This window comes from Pinus tabuliformis, chromosome 8 (genome assembly GCF_031772625.1).
Source record: "Pinus tabuliformis cultivar Carrire ecotype Pingquan chromosome 8, CPIR1, whole genome shotgun sequence".
Taxonomy (NCBI): Eukaryota; Viridiplantae; Streptophyta; class Pinopsida; order Pinales; family Pinaceae; genus Pinus; species Pinus tabuliformis.
In genome coordinates, this window is record NC_142294.1 from 1,147,668,135 (window position 1) to 1,147,686,750 (window position 18,616).

At 36.2% G+C, this 18,616-nt stretch overlaps 1 pseudogene; it reads left to right on the forward strand.

Moving 5' to 3' along the window:
- The first annotated feature begins 1,952 nt into the window (after positions 1–1,952).
- Positions 1,953–2,491, forward strand: LOC149239408 (uncharacterized; annotated as a pseudogene).
- The last annotated feature ends 16,125 nt before the right edge of the window (positions 2,492–18,616 follow it).

Genomic DNA, 18,616 nt, shown 5'->3' on the forward strand with positions numbered 1-18,616 from the left:
TCTCTTTACTCCATTATCTCATCGTTTTATTGATTGTTGTCAATTGTTTGTGATTTTTCACTCTTGACCTTATCCTATGAGAAGGGGTTGTATATACCCAAGGTTGATGTAATTGTAAGAAAAGAAGGAGAATGAGCCAAATATCAAAATGCAAAAGAATGGAAAAATATGTAAAGCAAGAAAAATTCAAATTGTAGCTATAGATCTACCTCCTCTTTTATAGACATTCATTATGGAGAGTATTCGTGCAAAACATGCTTATCAAAGTAAAAGGAACTCTCTAAGAACATTTTGACCCCAATGAATTGATGAAATACTCATCACTACAAGGGGTTATCTCATTATTGAATGATAATCATGAAAACTTGTTAAACAAATTACGTAAAGAATTAAAAGGCAAATATGGGGGCTTAGAAAAACAAAGGCTAGGCAGGTAACTTAGGCAAGCTAAGTGGTCCCTCTAAAAAGATGCTCATGGAAAATGGCTTGAAGTGGAAGGAATAACTCATACTTGTGAATTATAATCAATGTCTAAATTATGTGTTGAAAATGTAATAAAATAGACCAACCATATAAGTCTATGTAAGAATGAGAGATTGGGAAAAATGAATAATGTTAGGAATCAATATTGTTTAAGATATTTATGGAGATATTATGGTGAAAGTTGAGGAAATGGTTTGAACTAAAAATTTAATTTGGATATCATTGTTATGGTCACCTATCATTGTATATCGTGACCATTTGAACAAGACAAACACGCACACTAATGTCTATGTAATATAATTTTCTATTAGAAAGTTTATTGCATATAATTCTCTATGTCTCTTGATTCATGATTGATTGATATAGCCAACAAGTGGCAGTAGAGCTTGAGATATGATTGCATATGGTAAGATTGTAATGGATGAGAGAGGTTTATTGTTATTGTTGTTTGAATTGGAGCATTTTTGTAATTGGGTATAATTTCTTGGATGAGTTGTATACTACTTGATCGTTGGAAATCACCGAGTGGTCGATTATGGATCCTACCATGTGTCATTCTGGCATACTCTGGAGATGACCTACACTATATTATTTTTTATGGATATCAAAATCTAGTGGTGTGCATTAATGGTTAGGGTGGCATTGGGCGAGAATTCTTGGATAGGAACAATGGCTTCAAGTGCAAAATTGACTCCAACTTTTCTTTTCCAATCCAGCTAGTTGACAGTGCAAAGTGGAAGATGAGGAGTTATTTTAGGAAAACCAAGTATGTTGAATGAACCACATATTCAAATGCACGTTCGTTGTTATTTTTCATGGGGGAAGTTGACACTAATGTTTGAAAATAAATATGTTAGTAGATAATTGTGGAGACAAAATGGTTGATGCAGAAGACGAGATCACTACTACCAAATGAGTGTGGGATGAAATAAAATTTTGTCTTTCATCATATTTTAATATTATGGGTCCATTTGATCAACATTTTTCAACCTAGTTAATGTGATTAGTAGAGTGAAGTTTAGAACTATTTTTGTGAGGTTTCTCGAGGAACCCTCTATCATACCCTTCAAAATTTATGAGAACTATAATTTAATTTTTAATAACATTAAAATGTTTTGTAGAGAGTAAGTTATTATTTATCCGTGTCAGAAATTTTTCAATGTGACCAAGCAACTGAGAAACTCTAGAGAATAGCAACCATGGTGACCACCAAAGTATAGAGGATTATTACCTAGCTCATTAATCTCATTGTCTCCTACTTGCAAAAGCAAATCTTGCATTTAGATTTGATTGACCATAAGCTATCTGTTAGACCTTTTGGAAGGTTTTCCCACACTTCTTTAGTTAAAATTGCCTAGAATCTTGTAGGGATTTACTGGAATCATAAGTTTGAGTTGTGAACTCTCCACAATTTGAGTGTCACATGAGTGTTTTAGGATGATGAAATCATATACTAGATCATGGGAACCATGGCAACCACAAAAGTACAAAGGATTATGACCCAACCCATTAATCTCATTTTCTCTTCTTGCAAAGTAAATCTTGCATTCAGATTTGGGTTGCCATAGACTATCTGTTAGAAGTTTTGGAAGGTTTTCCGATACCTTTTCTTGTTAAAATTGCCCAAAATTTGATAGAGATTTTCCAAAATCATAAGTTTGGATTATGAACTCTCCACAATATGGGTGCAGCAGGATTTTTTTCAGGGTACTAAAATCATATGCGTAGTCAAAAACATAGTTTAAACAACAAAAATAAATATTTGACCAATTTTTTTTCCTAATTCCCACGAAAATCTCCAAAAAATCTAATAGTTAGACAATGCCATTTGGTTGTTTAAATAAAAATATTTGAGGGTCGAAGGTCGCTTCATTAGATTTGATGAGTACATGAACCTTGTACATGAATATGTGGAAGATATTTCTTCGAGAGAAAGACACATAAACCATTAGAATGGATTCTCTTGAAGGGAGATAACATCAATTTAATGATGAACATTGGGAAATGAATTGCCTGTATGAAATGGTCAAGAGGATCTAAGCATATTCTAAAATAGTTTCTACATGGCAGCTGCTAGATGATTCTACTAATTATTTCCAATGTTCTTGATGCATTCTAATTTTGTGCAAATGCTTTAGTTAAATCTCTAGTTGAGAAGTTTTTAGAGTTTTTTTTTTTGGTATTCAAAGCCATTCACTACTCTAATTTCCAACTTGTACCTGTGAGGGATTCATTTTGATGTCATATTTATATGGATGGTCTAGTGCTAGTAAAAATGTAAAGGAGTTATTTAAAAAGAGAGGGTTAAGTCAAGATGAAACATAATTGAAGTTGAAATTGAAGGAGAGTCTAATATCATGAAAGTCACTCAAAGTGTATTCCAAGTTCAAATGAAATATTCTTATGAATGGGTTAGAAAAGTTCGTATATGAGTTGAAAAAACCTGGTTATGTAATAAAGTTTTGCATGGAGTAAATATGAAGTCAAGAATGTAATGGAGTCAAGAGAAAGTTAGACTTATGATTTTTGAAAGTGTTGTAAATTAATTCTATGTTGGAACTGACTATTTTAACTTTAGAAATTATTTGTAAAATTCTATGATGACAATAAGAATATCATGATGAAGAGGGGTGCACGATCGATGTTACCTGAAATCATGACAAATTATGTCAAGTCATGTCAATCATGACAATGGTATATAAATTAAGTTTTCCAAGCTAAGGCCATATTTGTCTTGTTAGATCTTGACCGACTCCAACAAGAAACATATTCATAAGCATATAAATGTATGAATAAAATTGTAGGTGTCTTGTTGGATGGAGATGTCCCTCCTACAAGAAATAATTTATGTAGGTACAATGGAAGATTCAAAATAAGAATTATACAGGAAGATGACAAAAGTAGGTTCAAAAGAGAGAAAACAATGAAGAACCCATGAAGATGACAAAGGAATCAATAGAAATCTGAACAAAGAAGATGAAAGGAAGAGAAAGAAGAAGATGACTTCATGAGTGAAGTAGATAGATAAATAGATAAATATGCAAAATCCATGACACAAAGAAAATGATATATAAAGTTGAAAGTAAGGTATAGAAAGAAGATTATGCAAGATGAATGAAGATGATGATAGAGATAATGGACTCCTAGACTTGAGAAGAAAAAAAGAATGAAGCATAATGAAGCAACTAAAGTGTAAAAAGCCAAGGATGAGGAAGAATGTTTGACGCTACAAAGGAAAGAGAAAGAAAATGAATGAAGCAACAAAAGTAGTCAAAAGGAGGATGAGAGAAGTGAAAGAAGAAGAAAGAAGATGAATATACACATAAGGACATGAACCAAGGTAAATAGTAGTATTGTGTGTTCAAAATTGAGATATAGATGCAACGAATCCATGAAAATAATATCCCTAAAAAGTTTAATGATCCCTAATGTATTGGAAATGCTTGTGTTTGATATGGAAGAGAAAGGGCTAGATGGGTCTAAATGAAAAATTAAATTAAATGTACCTAGATTAATGTAATTCATGACGAGTGACATATACCCCCATTAAAGAGGAAGTGGTCCTCAATAACCTATTTCCATGAAGAGGAATTGATGCTCAATAACCACTTGTGAGAGAGGGAGGTTTGTGGTCATCTGAAACCACTTGATGCAATGCATGTTCGTGGTAAATTGAAACCACCTAAGATTTGTATGGTTAAGGGTAATCCAAGAAAAGTTAGGGTATGATTATGGGTAAGATAAAAAAAACCCAAGTTGATGAATGATGGTGTTGTAGGGGAAGTTAAAAGTATAAACATATGTTGTTGAACCATTTATTAGGAGAAATTGTTTCCTAGAGAACTGGCAGATACAATGACTAACGACCCATGTATTCCAGTGGATGGTAAATTTTTATATGGACTTTAATGACCACATTGTTTATGTTTTTTAGGTACAAGATGCAAGTAGAAGACTAAAGGAGAAGAGTGTATAAGTTTAGAGTTGTAGATGTGACCAATTTAGAGGCCCAGTTGACAATATTGAAATCACAAATACTTCTTAAGGGAAAGTATGAATGAATAAATCCTACTTGTGAATTATAATTGATGTCTAAATTATGTGATGAAAATTTAATGAAGTGGACCAACCATAGAAGTCTACATAAGAATGAGAGATTGGGAAAAATGAGTGATGTTAGGGATGAAGATTGCTTAATATATTTATGGAGAGATTCATGGAGACATTTTGGAGGAAGTTGAGGAAATGGTTTGAACTAAAAATATAATTTTGACATCATTGTTATGGTCACCCATCATTATATACTTTGATCACTGATACAATACAAACACACACTCGAATGATTATTTAATATAATTTTCCCTTAGGGGGTTTATTGCATATAATTCTTTGTGTACCTTGTTTCTTGATTGGCTATTATAGCCAACAAATATGACCTAGCATAAGGCTATGACACCATTTATGAAGTAAACCCCAATCCATAACATATATTACCTACACCTATATTTTGAAAGGGTCAGCTAGGTGTTATTCCTCCGCTCAAGGTTGGAAACACCTAATAGGGCTATGTAATAGCCCTCACATACTTAAGTATGGTAACTTGTGTACAACCATAAAGTAGTAGAACATTTGAAGATGATGCTTGTGTGAAGTACATTGATGACATGAACATTGAGTATGGCCCACTTCGATACTCTTATGGTTCTTGCACCCACAATGTTGATCTAACTTGACTCTTTGAGTATGGATTAGATATTTTCTCCTAGGTATAGTTTCCATCCCTTGAGGGATTGCATGATGTTTCTCCAGCACTTCAAAGAGGATGTTCTAACCCCTTTGATGATGATGTAGGAAACTTTTATAGAGGACACATAACACTTATGGAGGAGAATTGACCTTGCGATTACTTGCCAAAATTGATGATATACTTCCTCACCTATAATACCTTGGATGTTGTTTATCAAGGCTAGGATGTTTCCTTGAGGGTGTATGTGCCCTTAAGCTGGCAGAACTTCCTTAGGCTGGAATTATACTTTCCTGATGGACATTTCCCTACTTTTGAGGATGTTTGATGATGATGATGGCATATGATCCCTTTGGAGGGGTTCATACAATTTTCACCATGATGAAATCATACCATAACATGATGATTTTATCTATTTGTTGCTCTAGATTATGATGCAGGCACCTTATGGATGATGTTGGATTTGAGGATGTTGTAATTGATGATGATGCATACACTTGATAAGGATACATGACTTTTTGGATGAGATGCACCCTTTGGAGCCAATCATTTCACATTTCATGGAGAGATACACAATTTGGTGGATGACATAACCATTGGAGGACATGTTACTCACACATGTGGATTAATTAAGGAAACATTTCATGTTATTTCATTGATTTAACTATATTTGGGGGTTGAGTTGTGACCTATCCAACTTGTAACCATTGATTATTATTATTTTTATGGATTTTAGTCAATTTTAGGGTAAATAAACTTTGTTAGCCTCATATAAATAGAAGGAAATCAATTTCCCTTGGATATTTGTCACACACACTTGGATATTATTACTAGCTACTTGTCTCTTCTCTCTTGTGCACTATGGAGCACTAGTGTAGTGAAATTCTCTTTGAGGATATTTTGTGGATGATTTTCTCTTTTGGATGATTATTGGTGAATATATGATGATATTTTATGTGCAAATTTAACTTATGTTCTTATATATTATTATTATTGATGAATGAAGGTTTGCTAAAATTTTCACCGAGGTTTTGCTGATGTTTTATGGCTCTAAAATCTCCTTGGACAAGATTTTCATTAAGTTTCTCTTGAGGTGACCTAGGTTTAGCTCCCTCCCTTTGAATACCTAATAATATAGAAGAGTGCTAGAGTTAAACAATTGAGGGAAACGAGTTTGTCTACTTTGTTTTATTTGAATCTTCTTCTATCACTCTTCCTTCAAGGATTTGTACTCATGGAATCCATTAGCCACAAATTAATAAGGGCACTAGTCTTATCTCTTCTGCCAATACCTTAAAAATCCATTTTTCTAGGGTAAATGTAACATACCCCTACTATCCCTAGCCCAACATAAAGGTAGAAGGAGGTAATTACTATGATAACCCAACCTCCAAAGTTCAGTCATGGAAATAGGGTCTAAAATTTTCAATCTTTTTCAACTTTCCCAAAACCAGAAATAAAAATTGCCATCACGTTAATCTCATTGAGACCTTTTCGATGACATAAATTTTACCTCTATCCAACTAATAGATCAGGAGTTATGGCCATTTAAGGTTTCGAGAATCACTCTCTGCCACGACTTCGACGTTATCCACGTGTCATTTTGTGTGGCACATACATGGCTTCTCTATCACCATGGATGATTCCATGTGGAAGAGCATGCCCACATATAGTTTCATGGTTAAGTAGTCAGCCTTAACCACATATTACAAAATGAAAACATGCAACGAGGCCTAACCTCGACTTGGCTGACCCTGATTTGGTCAGCCTTGTCGACCACCACACTGAAATCAACCATTGACCTCTCGACCTATGGCCCAATTTTAACTAGCGACCCCCAATATAATGGTCTCAAACCTGATAACTCGACCTAATTATTTGAATCGATCCCGACTTCACTTCCCGAACCTCGCCTTTTGGCTAACTAGCCCAACCCATGACCTGGCATGTCCCACTGACTAATTTTAATATGTTTGTAAGTGTTCCAACATGTAGAACTTCTTTTGAAAATTTTCCTCTCAAGACACATTCACTTTCTAAGGTGCATAGGGAATTCTCACTTCTTAGACTTCACTGATTTATTGCTAGTCCCTAAATTATAACATTTTCTCCTTCAAATACACAGACATCTTGCCTACAAATATGACCACAATTTACAGGGAATCTCAACCATATCCCAAGCACACGAGGATAAATAATTACTCATTAATAGAAAATTGATATCACAGAGCATAGAATGGAGAACAACGACAATATATACTAGTAATAATAATCATCAAACTTAAATGAGCCCAAAGATTCACTATCTCTCAAAAATAAACATTAATGAGATTCAATCTCACTAAGAAATTACAAGAATAAATCATTCTTCATAAATGAAGTGCACCATTGTCGACTAGATAATATCAGTCAAAGTGACCCAAACTAGTCAACTAACATCGACTAGTTAATATTAGTCGAAATGACCCAAACCAATTGACTTATCTCAAATACCAAGATTAGTCGAACGACCCAAACAATGGACTTACCTCAAATAACAAGACTAGTTGAACCAATCAAACCAGTCGACTTATCTCAACTAATAAAACTAGTTCAAAAACTCAAACTAGTTGATTTATCTCAACTCACAAGACCAGTCAAAAAACCCAAACCAGTCAACTACCTCGACTAGATAGTGTCTAGTTGACTTTGCTTGATGATTGAACCAACTGATTTATCCTGGTTGATGACTGACCCTACGGAATCATCTTGGTTGACTTTGGTAGAAGACTAACCTACTGACTCAACTTGATCAACTTCACTTGATGACTGACCTTTCCGACTCATCCTGGTCAACTTCACTCGATGAATCAAGACCAGTTGAATGACCGAAACCAATCAATTACCTCAACTAGAAAGTTCTTAATAAATAATTCATTTCAATACTAACAATCGATTAAATCAACATAGAAGGTCTATATATCCATGCTCAAGTCATTTAGATCACTATTCAGGCTTAGGATGATTTACATGCATAGTCCCATTCCCTAGGAAGAATTCAAAGAACCATCAACACATATTTATACAAAGAACCATACCATTTTAGTCTTATGTGAAATATAGCAACACAATAATCATCATGCATTATTCAATTCAGGGACACATATGTAAACAAGAATATATCAACCCTTCTAGGAATAACATTTCCTATAAAATTACATATCATTTAACATCCTTCATTCATACAAGAATCAACATTCCTCATCAATAACATGGGAAATAAACCAACACATTTAACATATGCATGACATTCAAAAGTACATAGGTTTAAGTAAACACTTATCTTATGAAATAAGTCTAGCAATTGAGGTTGGGACTATAACTCTCCACCCAACCATAGACAAGATGCAACCAAACCTTCCTTGCAAGACCCTCAAGCTATATTCCAGAGCTTGAGGAGGAGTGCTTAGAAATGTAATATCAATACTTCGAGCTAAAATAGGGCCTCCAAATATAACCCACCTTTACCCACCAACCAATCAAGTAATCAAATGCAGAGGGAGACACTTCCCTCAATTATTATCAACTATTTTCCCATTGTCATGTCACATGGCTTGATCTTGGTCAACTTCATCACAAAGGTCTTTTATAAACATAGAGAAATCACATCTCTAGTATAAGAGGATAGTTTCTTCATGACATGGGAAGGTTCAAAAACTCAACAAACTATTGTTAAGTCAATAAGTTCTTCAATCCACAAGCTTCTCAATGGTTTCTTTAGTCAACAAGACAAGCCACTCTTAGTGGCCAGAGGAGAGTTAGTATGTAAATATGGGAAGGTTATTCAGTTGGAAAAACCATTGATAAGTTAGTAGTTTTTCAACCCATAATCTTCTTAGTGGTTTATTCAGTCCTAACGAAAGCCACTTTTGGTGGTTTCATCAACCTTTAGGCAAGCCACTACTTAATTACAAGAGGAGGAAAGCTCAATCTGCAAATATGGGAAGGTTCTTTAACTGGAAAGCTACTGATAAATCAACAAGTTCTTAAGACCACAAGCTTCCTAGTGGTTTCCTAAGGCAAGCCACACTCTGTGGTTTTTCATTCCTTAGGAAACCATAAGAGGAGGATAGTTCAACATTGAAAGGTTCCTCAGTTGGATAAAATACTGTGCAAGCATAGAGATTACCCTTATTAGGTATTTCTTTAGAGTGCAAACACTAGTTCGCCTCGCCTAGGTCCACACTTGGTGTTTCCTTAGCCACCCAAAGTACCTGAGTATCTCTGTCTCCTAGCAATGGCTTCCTTAATCCACAAAATTCCTAATGGGTTTTTCAATCCAAGGAAAAACATTCTTGGTGGCTTCATCATTCCTTGGCAAGCCACTGTTATCTATCCTCCACTAGAAAACCCTCTTGGCTTCTTTAGCTATTCTATTTTTAGTTTGAGTTCTCCCTCTTTCCAGTTTATTTTCCTAGTTCCCTTCCTCTTCGTGAGGAAATATTTTTCATCTTTCCCTTTACTGAATCTTTCCCTTTGTGAATGAATGAATGACTATTGCTAGTAGCATATCATTCTCCCACGTCTTTTCTATTCCAACCAACGAACCATCTACTTCCCCTCATGGTCCATGCAGACCCATCCATGGAAAATCAACCACTCTTTTCATTAATTCTTTTGTCATTCCTTCTTTGCATGTGCGTAATGCAAATCAGGCATAATGTTGACAACAAAGGGACCCTTGATTCCTCCGTAGAGCCTTTGCAACTCGTGGGGTGGTGCCATGGGGGCTTCACTGGGGGAGCAATACCATACCACATGCATTCATACTGGGGGATATATATTGAGGAAAAATACATAATATGTTGACCATATAATAAGGGGTAAAGGGTTTTTATATTGGCAATTATAAAAAATGGAGCTCAAAGTTAATGAAAAAATATAAAGGGGTATAAAAAATGTTAATGAAAAAATCGATACCTACAATATCTAGCTAAAATAGGGGGTTTTTAAATTGGGAAGGTGAATTTGGTTCTCATTGGTAGGGGGTTAAATAATGTGATGTTTAGAGGTATTTTCCAAGATGTAGTCAAATTAAGGGTATTGTTTAGTATGCCACGAATGCACGTGATCTATCATAGATTCATTGAGTGAAGCTCTCGTGGGTGGTGCCATGTCTTCCCCACATTCTCATTTTTTTTTATCTTCTCTATTAATTGTGACCAATAGGCCACTCCTTTTGCGTTCTTTGGTTGTACTTCTTCTCTTCCCAGAGCTGCCATTTTTCGTTTAAAAAGTTCCTTTCTTGGCTTGTGTTTTCCTCCAAGGAGGCATGGTCCTTGTCATTTTGTCTATATCCCTATTGATGGCACAATCCACCCCATTAAAACCACTCAGTTGATGCATGACTGATACTTAAGATGACCAAATCCTCAAGCAATCTCCCTCCTCAAACTCTAGAATCCATGTCCCTTTCTCTCAACCTTTTCAATTTTTTATTTTTTGTTGACTAATTACAAGGAATTATTTACAATGTTACAAGAGGTATTAACCTACAAGGGATGTCACAAACCCATCCACTTGGAGGAACACCATCCTCTGTGTTCCATGACTGAACACAAAATAAAACATGCTTTAAACCATGCAATATTTTTTGGAGCTTTATAATTACAACTCAATTTACAATTTCAAGTAACATATATAGTTTCTCAACCAACAACTAAATAGACATGAAAAATTTCATTGGATCAACCACTTTTTGTGGCTCCTTCTTGTAGTTTTCCTGATGCTTTTTGCTACACACTCTGATATCTTTAAGCCACTATTGTTCCTATTTTCAGTCAGCTTCATTCACCCAAGTTAGGAAGCCTAATGCCCTTGACAACATTCAACCTCTCATTAGATCTGTCATAAAGAAAATTTCAATGAAATTAAGCATACACTCGTTAATAGATCTATCCACTAAGCCAATATTTGCAATATGACTTAGGACCTTTAATCATTCTTTCATGAGAATGATCCTTTATAATGAACTATCAATCCCATTAGCATTTCACATGTTTATTTATACATCAGCATGTTCATGAAATCAACACATATTTACTTATGTCACAAGGTCAAGGTTGATAAAACCTCATGTATCAATGCAAGGCATGCATGGTATTGGGATCAATGGTCCCAAAATTTGGCCAAGGAATTTCTTACCCAATCTCTTTGTTCCTGTTGGATATAACCCCATGGAGCATTATCCCAATAGAGTCTTCCAACAATGGCCTCTCCTTCCATCCACCTGGTCATAATAGGACAAGTTTGCTTATTCTACCACCGTGATGGTTCTTAACCAAAGCATGTCATACCCGACATCATCTCTATTCATTCATTGCATCATACTACAAAGGATGCATTTCTGTGCACATAAATATCAATCATGTGGTTTTAAATTTTAGGAGACCTCCCTTTTTATGCCACTGAGTCTTTTCATGTGTTGTTACACACATGCAATTGTTTATACATAAATAAAATAGAAATACATACACCAATTGCCACCTTGCCATGCCATGCCAAGCATGATACCCTGTAGTTTTTCACACACTATTAAAGTTGTTATCAATCATGTGTCTCAAACCAAGACACAATTTAACATATACATCAACTTGGTTTCAAAATTCATAAATACATATGTGTTCTTATCAACATGGTTACCATTATGCCATTGCAATTTTTAGAATTTAGTCTTCAAACCAAACCAAAAACATAATTAAAATCAACCTCTTTACTGAGACCACCATTACCAAATTTTAAGTCAACATTTAAACACTTTAGGTAGATTCAACCTTCTTACTAAGGTCAGAAACAACTATTAAGGTTAAACCTCTTACCATGCCAACAATCATAGTATCTGCAATCTCAAGGAGCTCAATTAGGAAACCATATATTGCACCAACATCTATCCTCTTTATAAAATAAAATTATCACCTTTATAAATGGATCAAGGACCTTATGAAATACTATGTCAACACATAACCATTCCAATACAATTCTACACCCAACATTCACTTGCACATGCAAATAATCAACATATAGTCCATGATCATAGTGTTATAGCCAACACCTACAACAAGCATTTATCAAACCACTTGACTCTCTAATGAAGTCACAAATATTATACCTCCAATCCATTGAGGCTCATTTTCATATACCATATAGACCATGATATTCTCCCATCCACTCGGCATACATCTCTCTCTCTCTCTCTCTCTCTCTCTCTCTCTATATATATATATATATATATACAATCAACATAAACCAACTATTCTATGGAACAAAAGAAACACTTGGATTTCCCCAAAATCCATCATATCCTCTCTCTCTCTCTCTCTCTCTCTCTCTCTCTCTCTCTCTCTCTATATATATATATATATATACAATCAACATAAACCAACTATTCTATGGAACAAAAGCAACACTCGGATTTCCCCAAAATCCATCATATCCTCTCTCTCTCTCTCTCTCTCTCTCTCTCTCTCTCTCTCTATATATATATATATATATATACAATCAACATAAACCAACTATTCTATGGAACAAAATCTCTCTCTCTCTCTCTCTCTATATATATATATATATACACAATCAACATAAACCAACTATTCTATGGAACAAAAGAAACACTTGGATTTCCCCAAAATCCATCATATCCTCTCTCTCTCTCTCTCTCTCTCATACTCTCTCCCATATACCATATAGACCATGATATTCTCCTCTCTCTCTCTCTCTCTCTCTCTATATATATATATATATACAATCAACATAAACCAACTATTCTATGGAACAAAAGCAACACTTGGATTTCCCCAAAATCCATCACATCCTCTCTCTCTCTCTCTCTCTCTCTCTCTCTCTCTCTCACTCATACTCTCTCTCATATACCATATAGACCATGATATTCTCCCATCCACTCGGCATACATCTCTCTCTCTCTCTCTCTCTCATATACCATATAGACCATGATATGCTCCCATCCATTCGGCATACATCTCTCTCTCTCTCTCTCTCTCTCTCTCTCTCTCTCATATACCATATAGACCATGATATTCTCCCATCCACTCGGCATACCTCTCTCTCTCTCTCTCTCTCTCTCTCTCTCTCTACAATCAACATAAACCAACTATTCTATGGAACAAAAGCAACACTTGGATTTCATACATCTCTCTCTCTCTCTCTCTCATACTCTCTCTCATATACCATATAGACCATGATATTCTCCCATCCACTCGGCATACCTCTCTCTCTCTCTCTCTCTCTATACAATCAACATAAACCAACTATTCTATGGAACAAAAGCAACACTTGGATTTCATACATCTCTCTCTCTCTCTCTCTCTCTCTCTCTCTCTCTCTCTCTCATACTCTCTCTCATATACCATATAGACCATGATATTCTCCCATGACTCGGCATACCTCCCTCCCTCTCTCTCTCTCTCCCTCCCTCCCTCCCTCCCTCCCTCTCCCTCCCTCCCTCCCTCGCTCTCTCTCTCTCTCTCTCTCTCTCTCTCTCTCTCTCTCTCTCTACAATCAACATAAACCAACTATTTTATGGAACAAAAGCAACACTTGGATTTCCCCAAAATCCATCATATCTTATAAATACTCATAATCACACCTATTCCAAGCATGTAAGAATACACCACTTGTCAAAGAATAATAGTACACTTACCAACAATCATGTACAAACCATGCAAGAAGTTTCTCCAATACCAAAGAATCAACAAGCATCAATGGTCACAACAATAGGTTGTCCAAACCCTCAATATGCCTAATAGTAAACACATGCAATCCTATTGCATGCCAGAAGCAACCTTGTAGTCACACATGCAATTCCACTATTCAATGCCATGAGTATCACACAATCATCTTTACATCCAGTTATTACGCAATCAACATAAACCAACTATTCTATGGAACAAAAGCAACACTTGGATTTCCCCAAAATCCATCATATCTTATAAATACTCATAATCACACCTATTCCAAGCATGTAAGAATACACCACTTGTCAAAGAATAATAGTACAGTTACCAACAATCATGTACAAACCATGCAAGAAGTTTCTCCAATGCCAAAGAATCAACAAGCATCAATGGTCACAACAATAGGTTGTCCAAACCCTCAATATGCCTAATAGTAAACACATGCAATCCTATTGCATGCCAGAAGCATCCTTGTAGTCAACATGCAATTCCACTATTCAGTGCCATGAGTATCACACAATCATCTTTACATCCAGTTATTACGCTAGGAGCTAGAGCTCCACATCTCTAAGGGTCCAAGCATTGAACCTCCTTCTCTATTAACTCTATAACAAAGCATAATTTTATCTCTAAAGGTCTAAGGTTTCACCTTTGTCTTCATTTATTTTGTGATAGATCCTATCCAGTCTAAGTGTTGCACCTACAAACTTTGATACCACTATGTAACATACTCCCTACTATTTCTAGCCCAAACTAAAGGTACAAGGAGGCAGTTACTATAATGACTCAACCTTGAAAGTTCAGCCATGGAAATGGGGTCTAATTTTTTTTTTTATCTTTTTCAAATTTCCCAAAACCTGAAATAAACATTACCATCACATTCATCTTATTGAAACTTGTCTGATGACATAAATTTTATCTCCATCCAATTGATAGATCAAGAGATATGGCCATTTAAAGTTTGGCTAATCACTCTCTGGCACATTATCAAAATTCTCCACATGGCATCCACATGTCATTTTGCATGACACCTATGTAGATTCTCTACCACCATGGATGAGTCCACGTGGAAGAGCATTCCTGCGCATAGTTGCATGGTCAAGTAGTCGGCCTTAACAACAAATTAAAAAATGAAAACATGCATTGGGGCCTAGCCCTGACTTGGTTGACCCCGATATGGTCGGCCATGAGAGACCGCCCCACTGAACTTGAACATCGATCTCCTGAACTATGGCCCGATATTGACCATTGACCCCTAATCTAATAGGCCCAATCTCGACCGATCGACTTGATTCGTTGAATTGATCCCAACTTCAGTTCCCAAACCTCGCCTTTTGACCGATTGGCCCAATCCCTAACCTGGTGGGTCCCACCAACTAATTCTAATATGTTTGTGAGTGTTCCAACACATAGAACTTCTTCCAAAAATTTTCTTCTGAGGCAGCATTGACTTGCTTCAGCACACATGGAATTCTTACTTCCCATACTTCACTGATTTATTGCTAGTCCCCATACTATAATATTTTCTCCTTAAAATACATAGGCATTGTTCCTACAAATATGACCATAATTTAGTAGGAAGCTCAACCAACTCCCAAGCACATGATAGGCATAATCATACTCATTAAGAACAACTTGATATCACAAAACATAAAATGGAGAATAATGACAATATATACTAGAAATCATAAACATCAAACTTAATGAAACAAGCCCATAGATTCATGATCTCTTAGAATTTGATATTAAGTAGATTCAAACTCACCAAGAAATTACAAGAATAAATTGTTATTCAGAAACAAAGTGCACCATTCTTGACTAGATAATATCAGTCAAAGCAAACCAAACTAGTCGACTTACCTCGACTAGATAAGATCACTAGAAACGACCCAAATTAGTTGACATACCTCTACTATCAAGACCAGCAGAATGACCTAAACAATCAACTTAACCCGAATAACAAGACCAGTTGAAAGAATCAAACTAATTGAATTTCCTTGACTAACAAGACCAGTTGAATGACAAATCAGTTGAATTACCTCGACTAACAAGACCAGTGAACTACCTTGACTGGATAGTGTCTGATCAATGATTGACCTTGTTGACTTATCCTGATCGAATTCACTCAATGAATGACCCTACCAAATCATCCTAGTTGATTTTCCTCGATGACCGAATTGCTGACTCATCTAGGTCGACTTTTCATGATGAACGACCTTTGCCAAATTGCCCTCGTCAACTTTTCTTGATGAATCAAAACTAGGCGAATGACCCAAACCAGTCAACTACCTTGACTAGATAGTGCCTGATAACTAATTAATTTCAATAATGAAAATCAATTAAATCAACAAAGAAGGCCTAACTATCCATGCTTAGGCCATTTTGTAGAAATTATCACTGTAGATCACCTGATAATGCAATGAAACTAAAGAAAAATACTTGATCTACTTATACAACAAACTTGCGGAATCTTAATCGATTTTGAGCAAGATCAAATAGAACACATATAACAGATGAAGAAGAAATCAATCACACATGAACACAGAAGAATACTCTGGGGAAAGACTCAGCTAAAAACCCTGATCTCTGTATTATCATACAAGTGGAAATATCTCTGGATTACACAAAGCTTTAGCTCACAAGCTATCCAGCTCTCAGTACAATCCCTCACTGCTGCTCATAGACCGAATAGACAACACATATGCCTTCCTTCAGTCCTCCAAGCCTCTTATTTCCTTGTGCAGTTTCTCCTGGGTCCTCAAGATGCCACCTGTGTGTAAGTACCTCACACACTGTTCACTAACCTCTGAAATAACTGTGCAATCCTCAAGGAAAGAATTCCTTCTGCATGCAAGAGATATCCTCATGGGAATATTCCTACAACTGATAGTACATTATCCCATCCTTTGATCTCAACTGGGTCTCTGTCTGAACTGACATGCATGAGTTATTTATGAGAGAATATTCAGTTACCTGAAGTACATTAGTTGCATACATGCATGCATTGACTAACTGAACTCACAATCAGTTCCACAAACTGTTGGAACTAATCTAACTGGACTTAACTCAGTTAACTGAGCTAACTAATTACAACTCAAAGTACAACTCATCTTGATCTCCTTAATGAAGGGATAACTTCCTCAATAAAAGGGATAATTGTTGCATGTCTTCACATATACTTCATGTTTGATTTTCTTCAACTAATTAACTCAAGATGAATTAATTAAAAAAAAATTACAAACAGCTCTTGAGATCAAATTCGAATTTTAATTCTCAATTTTAATTTAGGGACTAATTAAAATTGGAATGTATCCCGAAATGCTACCTGTAGCAATGCTATTTTTAGCATTTCCTATTTCTATTTTCAACACTCCATCTCAACAAGAAAAGGATTATCTGTCACCCCGATCCTGTCTTTGTGGAACTCAAATTTGCATTTTGACAATGCCTTAGTCAAAATGTCTGCATCCTACTCCTCGGTCGAAACATACTGCAACAACATGATCCTCTTCACCACACAGTCTCGAAGATGATAATACCAGATGTCGATGTGCTTGGACCTATCATGAAATATTGGATTCTCTGAGAGTTTGATACAACTTTGATTATCGCAATAAATCACAGTTGGATCCATCCTTTGATCAAACAACCCAACTAGAATTTTCCGCATCCAAATGGCCTCACATGCTGCCTGGCTTGCAGCCATGTATTCATCCTCTACTGAGCTAAGTGCAACTAACCTCTGTTTCTTATTGTATCAAGAAACTGCAGCTGAACCAAGGTTGAAAATTCCTCCTGAAGTGCTCTTCCGATCTGATGGACTCCCTGCCCAATCTGCATCTGTGAAGCCCCGAAGCTTCACTCCCTCTATCCGTCTGTACCATAATCCATACTAAGATGTGCCTCTGAGGTATCTCAGCACATGCTTAGCTGCCTTCCAAAACAGCTTGGTAGGCTGAACCATAACTTGACTCAGCTGGTTCACTGTAAAGCACAGTATAATCATGTGTTCATTAAATACATCAATGAACCCACAAGTTGCCGATACACAGTAGCAACTACTACCTCACCTGTAGTGGCATCCTCCTTCCTCCAGTTACCTGCTAGAGGAGTTTGCATGGGCTTGCACTTCTCCATGTGGAATCTCCTGAGTATCTCATTGGCATATTTTCCTTGAGACACAAACACTTCCCCATACTTCTGCCACACTTCCCTGCCTAGAAAGTAGTGCATGAGACCCATCTCTTTCACATCGAACTCTCTTGCAAGGTCCTCCTTGCAAGACATGATCAACAGATCATCACCTGTTAATATCAGATCATCAACATAAAGAACAATGATCAACTGCTTACCTTCTACCATGATGTGGTATAGGTTCGCATCCGCTTCACTCTTTGTGAAGCCCAACCCAGTGAAATAGTTGTCGATCCTAGTGTACCAAGAACGAGGTGCTTGCTTCAGCCCGTACAAAGCTCTCTTGAGTCAGCACACATGCGACTCACAATCGAAGGTCTCAAATCCTTCCGGTTGCTCTATGTACACCTCTTCCTCAATCTTGCCATTAAGGAATGCAGTCTTCACATCCATTTGATGGATCCTCCAACCCATCTGAGCTGATAGTGCCAACATCGATCTGATAGATTAGTACCTTGCTACAGGA